The sequence below is a fragment of the Thalassophryne amazonica genome, chromosome 2, assembly GCF_902500255.1.
Source record: "Thalassophryne amazonica chromosome 2, fThaAma1.1, whole genome shotgun sequence".
Taxonomy (NCBI): Eukaryota; Metazoa; Chordata; class Actinopteri; order Batrachoidiformes; family Batrachoididae; genus Thalassophryne; species Thalassophryne amazonica.
Window position 1 is genome coordinate 411,157 of NC_047104.1, and position 15,394 is coordinate 426,550.

Consider the following 15,394-nt stretch of genomic DNA (forward strand, 5'->3'; position numbering starts at 1 on the left):
AAGCTCTTGATTTATCGATCGATCTACATTCCGACCCTCACCTATGGTCATGAGATTTGGCTCATGACCGAAAGAACGAGATCGCGAGTACAAGTGGCCGAGATGAGTTTCCTCCACAGGGTGGCTGGGCGCTCCCTTAGAGATAGCGTGAGGAGCTCGGTCACTCGGGAGGAGCTCGGATTCGAGCCGCTGCTCCACCACATCGAAAGGAGCCAGCTAAGGTGGCTCAGGCATCTTTTCCGGATGCCCCCTGGAGGCCTCACTGGAGAGGTTTTCTGGGCACGTCCCATCGGGTGGAGGCCCCGGGGAAGACCCAGGACACACTGGAGGGACTACGTCTCTCGGCTGGCCTGGGAACATCTCAGGGTTCCCCCAGAGGAGCTGGGGGAGGTGTGTGTGGATCAGGAGGTCTGGGCGGCTTTGCTTGAGCTGCTGCCCCCGTGACCCAAATCCAGATAAAGCGGAAGAAAATGGATGGATGGATGGATGGATGGATGGATGGATGGATGGATGGATGGATGGATGGATGGATGGATGGATGGATGGATGGATGGATGGATGGATGGATGGATGGATGGATGCTTTCCTGAAAGAGAGTCACAGCAAAATTCAGTTGGGATAAATGGAAAACCCCTGTTTAATCCACTACCTAGGATTCTGCCCAGGATGCCAAACGACACAGTCATTAGTTTAAACAAAGATACCTTCATAATGGAGACGGAAAACTAATAGCTTTTTTCCTTCTGCTGACGAGGCAACTCCAATATCACTGAAACAGGTCATTGATTAGAAAGTACATGAAGGAACAAAATCGAATTTAGAACATTTGCTTTGATTCAGAAGTTTCAGAGATTTTGTACCGATGATTATTTTTCCAGTTTGCCGGCTGCTACGTGTAGATTTCTGCTTTGCTTCCTTCAATATTCCACTGTTCACTCACACTGACTTTTTGACTGTCGTCTTTTCTGTTGTCGATCGGTGCAGACGTTAAAAGGTATGTTTACAATTTAATTGAAAAATCAGGTGGAAAAAATTTATGCCCAAAAAACAATGTGAAGTTTTTGGCCCTTTTCTGACTGCTTCAGTTTTATGTGCAGACAAACTTCAGTATTTATTGAATATTTTTTAGTACATGTCCAAAACATTATCAGCCATTTGAAATATTAATTTACATTAAAACATAGTAGAGAAGCTTGAATCTTCGACTGGACTGGGTTGCTTGAACGTGAGGACATTTCGCTTCAAATCGCAGAAGCTTCCTCAGCTAAAATTCTTGCTCTGGTAGTACAGTCAGAGGCTGGGGACCTCCGACTAAGAGTCACAGCATTGCTTAACAGTGCTAAGCCTCCTCCGTCCAACATCACAGGAGAAGAACAGAAAGCTTTGTCAGCACTGCAGAAGGACCAAAGCATCCTTATCCTGCCAGCAGATAAAGGCAGATGCACAGTGGTCCTGAACACATCGGACTACGAGGCCAAGATCAACAACTTGCTCAGTGACTCCAGTCTGAAGAGAGACCCCACGAGTGGCTATAAGAAGAAAATCATTAGCTACCTCCAAAACCTGGAGAAAGAGGGACTCATCGACAGGCAGACATACTACAGACTGTACCCTGGTGACGCCACTCCATGCATCTATAGACTGCCCAAAATCCACAAACAGGACGTGCTACTCAGGCCTATTGTATGTAGCACAGATTCCATCACATACAATTTGGCCAAGCACCTCAAGTGGATTTTGGCTCCTCTAGTGGGTAACTCAGACCACCATGTGGAGAACACACAAGATTTTGTGAACAAGATCAAGGACCTGCAGCTGGAGGCAGATGAAACTATGGTGTCATTTGATGTGACATCGTTGTTCACCTGCATCCCCACCGCTGAGGCCATCTCAGTTGTGAGGCAGAGACTGCTGGAGGATGTGTCTCTACTTGAAAGGACCAAACTCACACCAGACCACATCTGCCAACTCTTGGAGATCTGTCTTAACACCACGTATTTCCTGTTTAGGGGGAATTACTACAGGCAGATCCATGGTTGTGCGATGGGGTCTCCGGTATCCCCCATTGTGGCCAATCTGTACATGGAGCGAGTGGAGAAGACAGCCTTGACGTCTTTCACGGGCATCTCTCCCAGTCACTGGTTCAGATATGTCGATGACACATGGGTTAAAATCAAGCAACAGGAGGTTGAGGAATTTACAGAACACATCAACTCGGTGGATTCCAATATCAAGTTCACACGTGAGGATGCCAGAAACAACCATTTAGCCTTCTTGGACTGTGATGTTACGATTGGAGAGAACAGGCAGCTCCAGACAGGGGTTTACAGAAAACCCACTCACACTGACCAATATCTGCTCTTTGGTTCAAACCACCCCCTTGAACACAACCTCGGCGTGATCAGGACTCTTCAACACAGAGCCCTACAGGTGCCCACAACTGCAGAGGGAAGGGTTAAAGAACAATAACTTGTACGGAAAGCCCTCACAGTATGTGGGTACCCACGATGGTCCCTGGACAAAGTGCAGAAGTCCCAGAAAACAAAGAGACCAGATAGACAGGAGACGGAGACAAGAAGAACAGGAGTGTCTCTCCCTTATTTAGCAGGAGTAGGGTAAAAACTACAGAGGATCTTCAGACAGCACAAAATTCCAGTTTACTTTAAACCGGTTAACACCTTGAGACAGAAATTAGTTCACCATAAGGACAGGATCCCTAGTTACAAACAGAGCAATGTAGTGTATTCTATCAGATGTCAGGAAAACTGTAATGAACACTACATAGGTGAGACTAAGCAACCTTTACACAAAAGGCTATACCAGCACCACAGAGAGGGCGCAAATGGACCTCAGTCTGCAGTTCATCTCCACCTGAAAGACACTAACCACACGTTTGAGGACAAGGAAGTTAAAATCTTAGCCAGAGAGAAGAAATGGTTTGAGAGAGGTGTCAAGGAAGCATTCTTTGTGAAACAGTTGAAACCCAGCCTTAACCGTGGAGGGGGTCTGAGACACGCTTTGTCCCCTGTTTACAATGGGGTACTCAGGTCAAAGTAGTTTCAGTCTTTTGTTCATGGTAATGAGTCATTCACATTATCAGGAGAGTCATCAAGGGAGCCATCAGGAGAGGCTTCCGTCCCATCATTAGGATGGACAGCTGCCCTGTCATTAGGAGGGTGCTAACTAGAGCACAATAGGTGCTAATTAGAGCTATTGTTTAGTCACTAGCCTATAGCAGTCGGCCTCTCGGTAGGAGGGGTCTGGTTAGGTTTAAAACTCCAGCTTTTGTGGCTTCTGTTTGTTCTTCTCTACAAGAGTCAAGACAGAAGTCAGACTACCAGAGCAAGAATTTTAGCTGAGGAAGCTTCTGCAATTTGAAGTGAAACATCCTCGCGTTCAAGCAACACAGTCCAATCGAAGATTCAAGCTTCTCTACTATGGAAACCACCTGGACAACTGAGAGCCTACACAGAAACATTAAAACATAATAACTCCACTTTCTGATGAGATCTCGGTGAGGCTGAATCGAGCACTTTGAATGTTGCAGTGTTTGAAGAGGTCTGTCGTGCTTTTTTGTCACTGATGGCCACACCCTTTCTAACTAGGTGTCTGGTAGATGTCTGTCCAGCTGAAGATGATGCATTGGACAGGGTGGAGCCCGTTCCACAAAGCAAATCTCTGACTCCACCCACTAACTCAGATCCACCAGATGAAACTACGGCGACTTCAAACCAGACCGAGCCAGAGTTGCAAAAGAAAGATGTTGAGACTCCAGCTTTCCACCCTGTTACCCAACAACCTGGTCCACAAGTACCAGAGATCCCTCCCACTGCCACAGACCAGGTAAGGGCCTATTAGACAGTTCACACAAATGTCGTAGGAGCTCCTTAACAAAAACACCTATCGAGCGCACGGCATTGTCCCGACAAATGGGGCTGCAGCAGACCCAATGGGTAGCTATGTGAACCTGAACCTCCTGCTAAGATCATGAACACTCAGCCTAGTCAGTCCAGTCATGAAGTGGAAGGAGAGTGAATGTTGGTGTTCATCAGGGATGTTCTGGCTCCCATTCTTTCAGTGTTTATCTTTGCTGTTTGTTGGCAAATGGTGTGATGTCCAGCAACGTGGCTCCAAGGTCATTTTGAACAGGACTTGTCCCAACTACTTTACTCAGCTGATACTGAGTGCTGGTGTGAGCATCGACAGTGCCTTGTGGAAATGTTTTGATTTGGTTCATTGTGCTGCCCTGTGGGATGTCCTGAGAAATTGTAGGATCCCCAAAAAGTTTCAGGACATCATAGTCATTCTGAACACAGCTACTGTGTGTGTGATGTGAGGACTGGAGGTAGTGTCGGACATCTTCCCAGTGACTTCATCTGGGATGAGTTCGGGCTCTTTTTAATGCTTGCATGGTCTGAGTGTTGGGTAAAGTCATGGAGTCCAGCGACTGTCTGTGTTTGTGAGGGAAGGTTAAGGACCATGATGTGATACTGAGATCTTTGTGGACTCAGTGGGCGTCCTGACTGCAGCGCTCAAGTTGAGTGAAGGTTTGTGATTGTTCTGGATCAAAACTAAGGTCCTGGCTTTCAATGACTTAACCAGATGGGTTGTTAAATCCCAATTCATTGAGGAAATTTGCTGTGATCACTAAACAATAAAATGATTGTTAAAAAATTATTAAATACAGTCTGATTATGTCAATGTCAGCTTTATTTACAGTATATAGCACATTTCAACAGCCAACGGCCTCCCAAAGTGATTTACAGTAAAACAGGCACAACAATAAAAAGAATAAAAATCAATAAAAACAAGAACAGACAAAAACAATAATACAGTGGAAAAAAAAACAGATAAAAGACCCAAAAAGGTGGTTAAACTCAGCTAAAGGTCAAGGTGAACAAGTGAGACTTAAGCGTTTTAAAACTGGACAGGCTATTTGCAGTCCAATTTGAAAGGCAGCTCAGTCGAAAGAGTGGGAGCCGCAACCGCAAAGGCTCGATCTCCTCTAGTTTTTAGGAAGGATCAAGGAACGTCCAGAAGCATCTGATTTGCCGACATGAGGTGTCTGGAGGGCTGGTGTTATTTAATAAGGTCAGACAAGTATTCTAGGTCCAGCCCATTCAGAGACTTAAAAACAAATAAAAGAATCTTAAAAATTTATCCTGTCCCTAACCAGAAGCCAATGAAGGGCAGAGAGCACTAGAGTTATGGGCTCACGCTTCTTTATCCCAGTTAGAAGACGAGCTGCTGCGGTTCAGCTGTTACTGGTCAATCTCAACATACAGGGAGTTACAAGAATCTAAGCGAGATGTAATAAAAGCATGAATCACTTTTTCAAGATCTTTCTGCCTTAAGTAAGATTTAACTTTGGCTAGAAGCCTCAAATGAATTAGTGCATTTGTTATGATTAGAGGTCCAGACGGGACCAGACCGGTACAGACGATGAACTCAAATGCTGGGAGCAAAGAACAGAACTGGTTATGAATGAAAAGATATTTATTTACAATAAATAAGAAAATAAAAATGCTGCGCTGGGGGTGCCTGCAGAGTGGAGATTCAGCCCGCTTGTAGTGGTGGAAATTAGGGGGAAATTAGGTTCCCGAGCCTGTCTTGAAAGAGAACTGAAATCCTGGAGTATATGGAACTGGAGCCAGGGCCAGGTGGGAACATACAGAGCCGGGAACAGGAACTAGGAGAATGGAGGAGAGGAGAGGTGAGTGATTGCACTTGTAACACTGAAGCCTTTAACAACTGACAGTTTACAGAAGGCTTAAACAGGAGTGTTCACAATTCTGGAAATAAGGTTCGCTGTCTAGGAAATAAGGTTTGTTGTTCAGGAATCATTCACAGTTCATGAATATCTTCAGAGGTCAGGTGCTGCACTTCTTGTGATGCAGTTCCAATTAAGCAGGACTGACTTTAGAAGCAGTTTGAAAAGTTCTCAGTGGTTCACTATCAGTGTTCATGTTATATGGCTGGGGGGGCCTGGCTGCCGGTTTGTTTCTGTTTTTTGGTTTTCCTCCCAGGTGGCGTGCGTTTGGGACTGAGTGGCTGTGTTGCTGAGGCTGTCAGGACCTCACCCTGATCACCTGCGACTCGTCAGGACTCACAGCTGTGGTGCATCTGGATGGATTGGAACATGTTGGCATTTAAGACTGGAGTGCACAGTGTGTATTGCCAGAGACTCGACCTTGTGACCAGACGGGTGAGATCGTCGTCTCGGGAGCCATCTCATCAACAGCGGATGCTGAGAACGTCCAGGTTTGATGCACAGTCTGTGAAAGAGGAGGGGGTGAGGTTTCACGCTCGTCAGCACACTTCCTGAGGTACGTTAGATTTTGTGACTAACAGTTATACAGTCAGTAAATGTGGTGTCCCTCACACCTTATTGTATTGAGCTGTTTGTTAGTCATGTATCAGCTTCCACTGCAGTGGAGTTTTGTGAACTGGATGTTCCATGCCTGCAGGTTGGGAAGCTGATCAGTAATCAAGCCAGGAAGTGTTTGCTGTTTGTACACCTTTAAGTGTTCTGTGTGTAGAGTGTGGACTCACATAATGGTTCCTTCTTTCACAGACTCGGTTGTTGCGGCCACCTGGGGGGTGTCGGCGGGGTCCTTGGGTCCGAAACAGCTTCTGGCTCCGGCCCGTTAGCGCTGCTGGGAGCGCACCACGCCAGGCCGCACCTTTTTGTTATTATATTATCACTGTTATGTATTAAATTCAGTTAGCCTTTGTACCGTGCTCTGCTTATTTCATACTGGGTCCTTCAAACGCTGGTCGGTTCTCCGAGCTGCGTCCGACACATAACAGTTCATACAGTTCTTGGAAACATTTCTTGGAGATGCTTCTTAATCATGAACAGTCACAACAGGTGCAGCGTGAGAACGGGATGTCACAGACATGCAGGAACTTAACTGAAGCGTGGCTGAGCTACACGCTCTGTAGCTGAGAGCTGGAGAGTTCCAAAGTGACGAAGTGCAGAAGGTGGCGTGGGAGCCAGGAGCATATGCGACATGAGAGCTGCACAGGAGGGGGTCTGGAAACACCAAAAACAGCAACAAGCTTTTATACGGAAATTGGAGTTGGCCAGGGTACCCTGAGACGAGCTGTGGAAAGCTTAGACTTCATGCTGAGATTCTGGCAAGGTCAAGGTCATGGATTGCTCATAGAGAGTCAATGTGTAGAATCCAGCAATGACTGAGCTCAAAGCCGGGGTTTAAGTAACCAACTCCTGATGAGCCTCAGGTGCGAGTAGCTGACGTGCAGCAGGTGTTTCTCGGCCCTGCAGCGTGCCACCTGGAGGGAAAACAGACCAACAACACACAAGAGGAGAGAAAGGGGAGAGAGGCAGCCAAAAGGCTGGCCACAACAACATTAGCAGACCATCAACAATAAATTCTGTAATTTTATCATCTAAAAAAAATGGATATTTTAAGGTTGCAGTTTATATACTGTATTTTCATTTATTTATAAAAAAAATTAGACTACTTTTTTATTATTTATTTTTTGTTTTGATTAATTTTGTTTTTTTTTTAGATTATATTGACTGAATATAAAATTGAAAGATTTTTTTGTTTGTTTTGTTTTCTTAAAGGACAATACAACGGCAGCAGAAGCGGGACATGGAGGTGAGAGAATGAAATTTTTGGCAGAGCAACCTTCAGCAGGAACAAAACTTATGTCCTCTTTATGACCAATTAATTATCTGATGGAAAACTTTTATGAGATTCAGACGTTTTATTTTATTTAATTGCAAAATAAATGTGCAACAAGGATCTCTGATTTGTTTTTCATTTTTATTAGATGTGGAAGCTAATTTTGTGAATGGATTTGTAGATTTGATCAAAGGTAACAGTTAAAACATCAACATTTCCAGTAAAACATCTCAATAATTAAATCATATGTAGATTTTAAAAATCCAGCGCATCAGTATGTTTATTAACTCTGTCCACACTTTTCATGTTTTTTGGATAATACTGTAGATTACTTTATTTTATTCATTGCCTATACCTCCTTACTCCAATTAAGGGTTGCTGGGGGGATGGTTCAGGGTCACCTGATCGAGCCCTAACTATAAGCTTTAGCAAAAAGGAAAGTTTTAAGCCTAATCTTAAAAGTAGAGAGGGTGTCTGTCTCCCTGATCCGAATTGGGAGCTGGTTCCAGAGGAGCCTGAAAGCTGAAGGCTCTGCCTCCCATTCTACTCTTACAAACCCTAGGAACTACAAGTAAGCCTGCAGTCTGAGAGCGAAGTGCTCTATTGAGGTGATATGGTACTATGAGGTCCCTAAGATAAGATGGGACCTGATTATTCAAAACCTTATAAGTAAGAAGAAGAATTTTAAATTCTATTCTAGAATTAACAGGAAGCCAATGAAGAGAGGCCAATATGGGTGAGATATGCTCTCTCCTTCTAGTCCCTGTCAGTACTCTAGCTGCAGCATTTTGAATTAACTGAAGGCTTTTCAGGGAACTTTTAGGACAACCTGATAACAATGAATTACAATAGTCCAGCCTAGAGGAAATAAATGCATGAATTAGTTTTTCAGCATCACTCTGAGACAAGACCTTTCTAATTTTAGAGATATTGCACAAATGCAAAAAAAGTAGTCCTACATATTTGTTTAATATGCGCATTGAATGACATATCCTGATCAAAAATGACTCCAAGATTTCTCACAGTGTTACCAGAGGTCAGGGTAATGCCATCCAGAGTAAGGATCTGGTTAGACACCATGTTTCTAAGATTTGTGGGGCCAAGTACAATAACTTCAGTTTTATCTGAGTTTAAAAGCAGGAAATTAGAGGTCATCCAAGTCTTATGTCTGTAAGACAATCCTGCAGTTTAGCTAATTGGTGTGTGTCCTCTGGCTTCATGGATAGATAAAGCTGAGTATCATCTACGTAACAATGAAAATTTAAGCAATGCTGTCTAATAATACTGCCTAAGGGAAGCATGTATAAAGTGAATAAAATTGGTCCTAGCACAGAACCTTGTGGAACTCCATAATTAACCTTAGTCTGTGAAGAAGATTCCCCATTTACATGAACAAATTGTAATCTATTAGATGAATATGATTCAAACCACTGCAACGCAGTGCCTTTAATACCTATGGCATGCTCTAATCTCTGTAATAAAATTTTATGGTCAACAGTATCAAAAGCAGCACTGAGGTCTAACATAACAAGCACAGAGATCTGTCCACTGTCTGAGGCCATAAGAAGATCATTTGTAACCTTCACTAATGCTCTTTCTGTACTATGATGAATTCTATACCCTGACTGAAACTCTTCAAATAGACCATTCCTCTGCAGATGATCAGTTAGCTGTTTTACAACTACCCTTTCAAGAATTTTTGAGAGAAAAGGAAGGTTGGAGATTGGCCTATAATTAGCTAAGGTAGCTGGGTCAAGTGATGGCTTTTTAAGTACTGGTTAATTACTGCCACGTTAAAAGCCTGTGGTACATAGCCAACTAATAAAGACAGATTGATCATATTTAAGATCGAAGCATTAATTAATGGTAGGGCTTCCTTGAGCAGCCTGGTAGGAATGGGGTCTAATAGACATGTTGATGGTGTGGAGGAAGTAACTAATGAAAATAACTCAGACAGAACAATCGGAGAGAAAGAGTCTAACCAAATACCGGCATCACTGAAAGCAGCCAAAGAGAACGATATGTCTTTGGGATGGTTATGAGTAATTTTTCTCTAATAGTTACAATTTTATTAGCAAAAAAAGTCATGAAGTCATTACTAGTTAAAGTTAAAAGAAGACTTGGCTCAATAGAGCTCTGACTCTTTGTCAGCCTGGCTACAGTGCTGAAAAGAAACCTGGGGTTGTTCTTATTTTCTTCAATTAGTGATGAATAGTAAGATGTCCTAGCTTTACGGAGGGCTTTTTTATAGAGCAACAGACTCTTTTTCCAGGCTAAGTGAAGATCTTCTAAATTAGCGAGACGCCATTTCCTCTCCAACTTACGGGTTATCTGCTTTAAGCTGCGAGTTTGTGAGTTATACCACGGACTCAGGCACTTCTGATTTAAGGCTCTCTTTTTCAGAGGAGCTACAGCATCCAAAGTTGTCCTCAATGAGGATATAAAACTATTGACGAGATAATCTATCTCACTCACAGAGTTTAGGTAGCTACTCTGCACTGTATTGGTATATGGCATTGGAGAACATAAAGGAATCATATCCTTAAACCTAGTTACAGCGCTTTCTGAAAGACTTCTACTGTAATGAAACTTATTCCCCACTGATGGGTAGTCCATCAGAGTAAATGTAAATGTTATTAAGAAATGATCAGACAGAAGGGAGTTTTCAGGGAATACTGTTAAGTCTTCAATTTCCATACCATAAGTCAGAACAAGATCTAAGATATGATTAAAGTGGTGGGTGGACTCATTTACATTTGAGCAAAGCCAATCGAGTCTAACAATAGATTTAATGCAGTGTTGAGGCTGTCATTCTCAGCATCTGTGTGGATGTTAAATCGCCCACTATAATTATCTTATCTGAGCTAAACACTAAGTCAGACAAAGGTCGAAAATTCACAGAGAAACTCACAGTATCGACCAGGAGGACGATAGATAACAACAATAAAACTGGTTTTTGGGACTTCCAATTTGGATGGACAAGACTAAGAGTCAAGCTTTCAAATGAATTAAACCTCTGTCTGGGTTTTTGATTAATTAATAAGCTGGAGTGGAAGATTGCTGCTAATCCTCCCCCTCGGCCCATGCTACGAGCATTCTGACAGTTAGTGTGACTCGGGGGTGTTGACTCATTTAAACTAACATATTCATCCTGCTGTAACCAGGTTTCTGTAAGGCAGAATAAATCAATATTCTCTACGGGGATGGGGTAATGAGGGGATGGCAGGGGGAGAGAAGCTGCAGAGAGGTGTGTAAGACTACAACTCTGCTTCCTGGTCCCAACCCTGGATAGTCACGGTTTGGAGGATTTAAGAAAATTGGCCAGATTTCTAGAAATGAGAGCTGCTCCATCCAAAGTGGGATGGATGCCGTCTCTCCTAACAAGACCAGGTTTTCCCCAGAAGCTTTGCCAATTATCTATGAAGCCCACCTCATTTTTTGGACACCACTCAGACAGCCAGCAATTCATGGAGAACATGCGGCTAAACATGTCACTCCCGGTCCGATTGGGGAGGGGCCCAGAGAAAACTACAGAGTCCGACATTGTTTTGCAAAGTTACACACTGATTCAATGTTAATTTTAGTGACCTCCGATTGGCGGAACCGGGTGTCATTACTGCCGACGTGAATTACAATCTTACCAAATTTACGCTTAGCCTTAGCCAGCAGTTTCAAATTTCCTTCAATGTCGCCTGCTCTGGCCCCCGGAAGACAATTGACTATGGTTGCTGGTGTCGCTAACTTCACATTTCTCAAAACAGAGTCGCCAATAACCAGAGTTTGATCCTCTGCGGGTGTGTCGTCGAGTGGGGAAAAAACGGTTAGAAATGTGAACGGGTTGGCGGTGTACCGGGGCTTCTGTTTAGAACTACTATATACTATATATACTATATTTGTCTAATAGATTACAATTTGTTCATGTAAATGGGGAATCTTCTTGACAGACTAAAGTTACCATATCACCCCAATAGAGTGCTTCGCTTTCAGACTGCAGGCTTACTTGTAGTTCCTAGGGTTTGTAAGAGTAGAATGGGAGGCAGAGCCTTCAGCTTTCAGGTTCCTCTCCTGTGGAACCAGCTCCCAATTCAGATCAGGGAGACAGACACCCTCTCTACTTTTAGATTAGGCTTAAAACTTTCCTTTTTGCTAAAGCTTATAGTTAGGGGCTGGATCGGGTGACCCTGAACCATCCCTTAGTTATGCTGCTATAGACGTAGACTGCTGGGGGGTTCCCATGATGCACTGTTTCTTTCTCTTTTTGCTCTGTATGCACCACTCTGCATTTAATCATTAGTGATCGATCTCTGCTCCCCTCCACAGCATGTCTTTTTCCTGGTTCTCTCCCTCAGCCCCAACCAGTCCCAGCAGAAGACTGCCCCTCCCTGAGCCTGGTTCTGCTGGAGGTTTCTTCCTGTTAAAAGGGAGTTTTTCCTTCCCACTGTAGCCAAGTGCTTGCTCACAGGGGGTCGTTTGACCGTTGGGGTTTTACATAATTATTGTATGGCCTTGCCTTACAATATAAAGCGCCTTGGGGCAACTGTTTGTTGTGATTTGGCGCTATATAAAAAAAAATTGATTGATTGATTGAACTACGCTTCCTCCTCACAGTCACCCAGTCGGCCTGCTTTCCTGGCTGCTCGGGATCTGCCAGAGGGAAACTAACGGCGACTAAGCTACCTTGGTCCGCACCGACTACAGGGGCCTGGCTAGCTGTAGAATTTTCCATGGTGCAGAGCCGAGTCTCCAATTCACCCAGCCTGGCCTCCAAAGCTACGAATAAGCTACACTTATTACAAGTACCATTACTGCTAAAGGAGGCCGGGGAATAACTAAACATTTCATACCCAGAGCAGAAAAGTGCAGGAGAGACAGGAGAAGCCGCCATGCTAAACCGGCTAAGAGCTAGTAGCTGCGCTAAGCTAGCGGATTCCTAAAAAACACAAAGTGAATATGTGTAAATAATTTAGAGGTGATTCAGCAGAGGGAGTGCTTTAGTTAAGGCACGTGAAGATTACACTGTGAAACAAATCATTATCTAGTTAACTAGATCAATCTAACTGCACAGATTAAACAGCTAACAGATACAGCAAAACACTGCTGTGCTCCGGAACAGGAAGTGATACAATACCGCAGTGAGAGCCAACCACCATTAGAGGCCAGTATTACCCTTAATGTATCCAAAAACAAAAAACTAATTTATAAGGGGGATGTCTTTATGCATAAAAATATGGCATAACTGCGGCGAATATATATGTATGTAGCTTTGCAGATATAGCTACTGATTCACTGTGCCCCGTGATTCATCCTGCCCCGGTTTCCCCTAGGTCAGAACCCACAGAGCTAAAGTCAAGATGGGTCTGGGAAACCCTCCCCAAGAAGTGGTTCTGATCTCCAAGAAGACAAGAATATGAGAAATCAACTCTTTTTAATTTCATTGCCATTTCAATTACATCTTAACACTTTTAAAAAAATTCTAAATGAAATATGTTTTGCTTCTATTCCCATCTAAAATTATGTGAAGTTTCATCTTTACCAAGTAAACAGCAACAAACTCTACCATGGGCCGAACCTTCAGCACATGTCCCATCAAAACACAAACCTCCGAGATCAAGCAACAGACCACAGAGGACAAAGATAAATAAACACCATAGACCAAGTGTAAAGTTAACAATTTACACACCACAGTGGACGCACACAAAATAAAAGACCAACACACTCAGGTTTACAGTAGTGTTCAAAATACAGTGCGTCCAGAAAGTTTTCACAGCGCTTCACCTTTTTCCACATTTTGTGATGTTACAGCCTTATTCCAAAATGGATCAAATTCATTTTTCCTCAAAATTTTACATACAATACCCCATAATTACAATGATAGATTTTTGCGAATTTATTAAATAACAACAACAACAACAAAAAGACTAAGAAGTCTTTGCCATGAAGCTCAAAACTGAGCTCAGGTGCCTCCTGTTTCCACTGATCATCGATGAGATGTTTCTACAGCTTAATTGGAGTCCACCTGGGGTAAATTCAGTTGATTGGACATGATTTGGATAGAGAGACACCTGTCTACATATAAGGTCCCACAGTTGACAGAGCACAAACCAAGCATGAAGTCAAAGAATTGTTTGTTGACCTCTGAGACAGGATTGTCTGGAGGCACCAGTCTAGGGAAGGGTACAGAAACATTTCTGCTGCTTTGAATGTCCCAATGAGCACAGTGGCCTCCAGCATCTGTAAACGGAAGAAGCTCAGATCCACCAGGACTCTTCCTAGAACTGGCCGCCCGTCTAAACTAAGCGAACGGGGGAGAAGGACCTTAGTCAGGGAGGTGACCAAGAACCTGATGGAACCAGCATTCCTCTGTGGAGAGAGGAGAACCTTCCAGAAGGACAACTATCTCTGGAGCAATCCACCAATCAGGCCTGTGTGGTAGAGTGTCCAGACAGAAGCCACTCCTTAGTAAAAGGCACATGGCAGCACACCTGGAGTTTGACAAAAGGCACCTGAAGGACTCTCAGACCAGGAGAAACAAATTTCTCGGGTCTGATGAGACAAAGATTGAACTCTTTGGCATCATGTTTGGAGGAAGCCAGGCACCATCCCTACAGTGAAGCATGGTGGTGGCAGCATCATGCTGTGGGGATGTTTTTCAGCAGCAGGAACTGTGAGACTAGTCAGGATTGAGGGAAAGATGAATGCAGCAATGTACAGAGACATCCTGGATGAAAACCTGCTCCAGAGTGCTCTTGACCTCAGACTGGGGCGACGGTTCATCTTTCAGCAGGACAATGACCCTAAACACACAGCCAAGATATCAAAGGAGTGTCTTCAGGACAACTCTGTGAATGTCCTTGAGTGGCCCAGCCAGAGCCCAGACCTGAATCTGATTGAACATCTCTGGAGAGATCTGAAAATGGCTGTGCACCAACGCTCCCCATCCAATCTGATGGAGCTTGAGAGGTGCTGCAAAGAGGAATGGACCAAATTCAATTTCAATTTATTTTCATTTATATAGTGCCAAATCACATCAGAGTTGCCTCAAGGTGCTTCACACAAGTAAGGTCTAACCTTACTAACCCCCAGAGCAGCAGTGGTAAGAAAAAACTCCCTCTGAGGAAGAAGTCTTAAGCAGACCAGACTCAAAGGGATGACCCTCTGCTTGGGCCATGCTACAGAAAAACTGCACAAAGATAGGTGTACCAAGCTTGTGGCATCATATTCAAGAAGACTTGAGCTGGAACTGCTGCCAAAGTTGCATCAACAAAGTATTGAACAAAGGCTGTGAATACTTATGGCATGTGATTTCTTAGGTTTTTATTTTTAAAATTTGCAGAAATTAAAAAAAAAATCCCACGTTGTAATTATGGGGTATTGAATATTAGGCTGTTCAAAAAATATCTGTCTGTATTTTTCTTTATAAAGTCAAACATATAAGTGAATAATGCTTGAAGAGTTCTCTTTCCTGTGAATGACTGAACTAATATTTAGTTGTATAGCCAGTTTCTGAGAACTGCTTCACATCTGTGTTTCATGGAGTTGACCAACTTTTGTCCCCTGTGAACAGGTTTTTCAGTCCAGGTCCTTTGGACTACAGTCCACAGTTCCTCTGCATTTCTTGGTTTTCCCTCAGAAACGATATTTTTGATGTCACCATACAGGTTTTCTGTTGGATTAAGATCCTGAGATTGGACTGGGCACTCCATATTGTTAATCTTGCTGGTGTTTGGGGTTGTTGTCTT

General features: G+C 43.5%; 1 long non-coding RNA gene across 1 annotated transcript; it reads left to right on the forward strand.

The window, feature by feature from the left end:
* Window positions 1-708: 708 nt before the first annotated feature.
* LOC117521534 lies at window positions 709-7,903 on the forward strand. The gene is made up of 3 exons (XR_004563962.1): window positions 709-994; window positions 3,606-3,843; window positions 7,595-7,903. It is a non-coding gene; the product is annotated as an uncharacterized LOC117521534 (long non-coding RNA).
* Window positions 7,904-15,394: the final 7,491 nt, after the last annotated feature.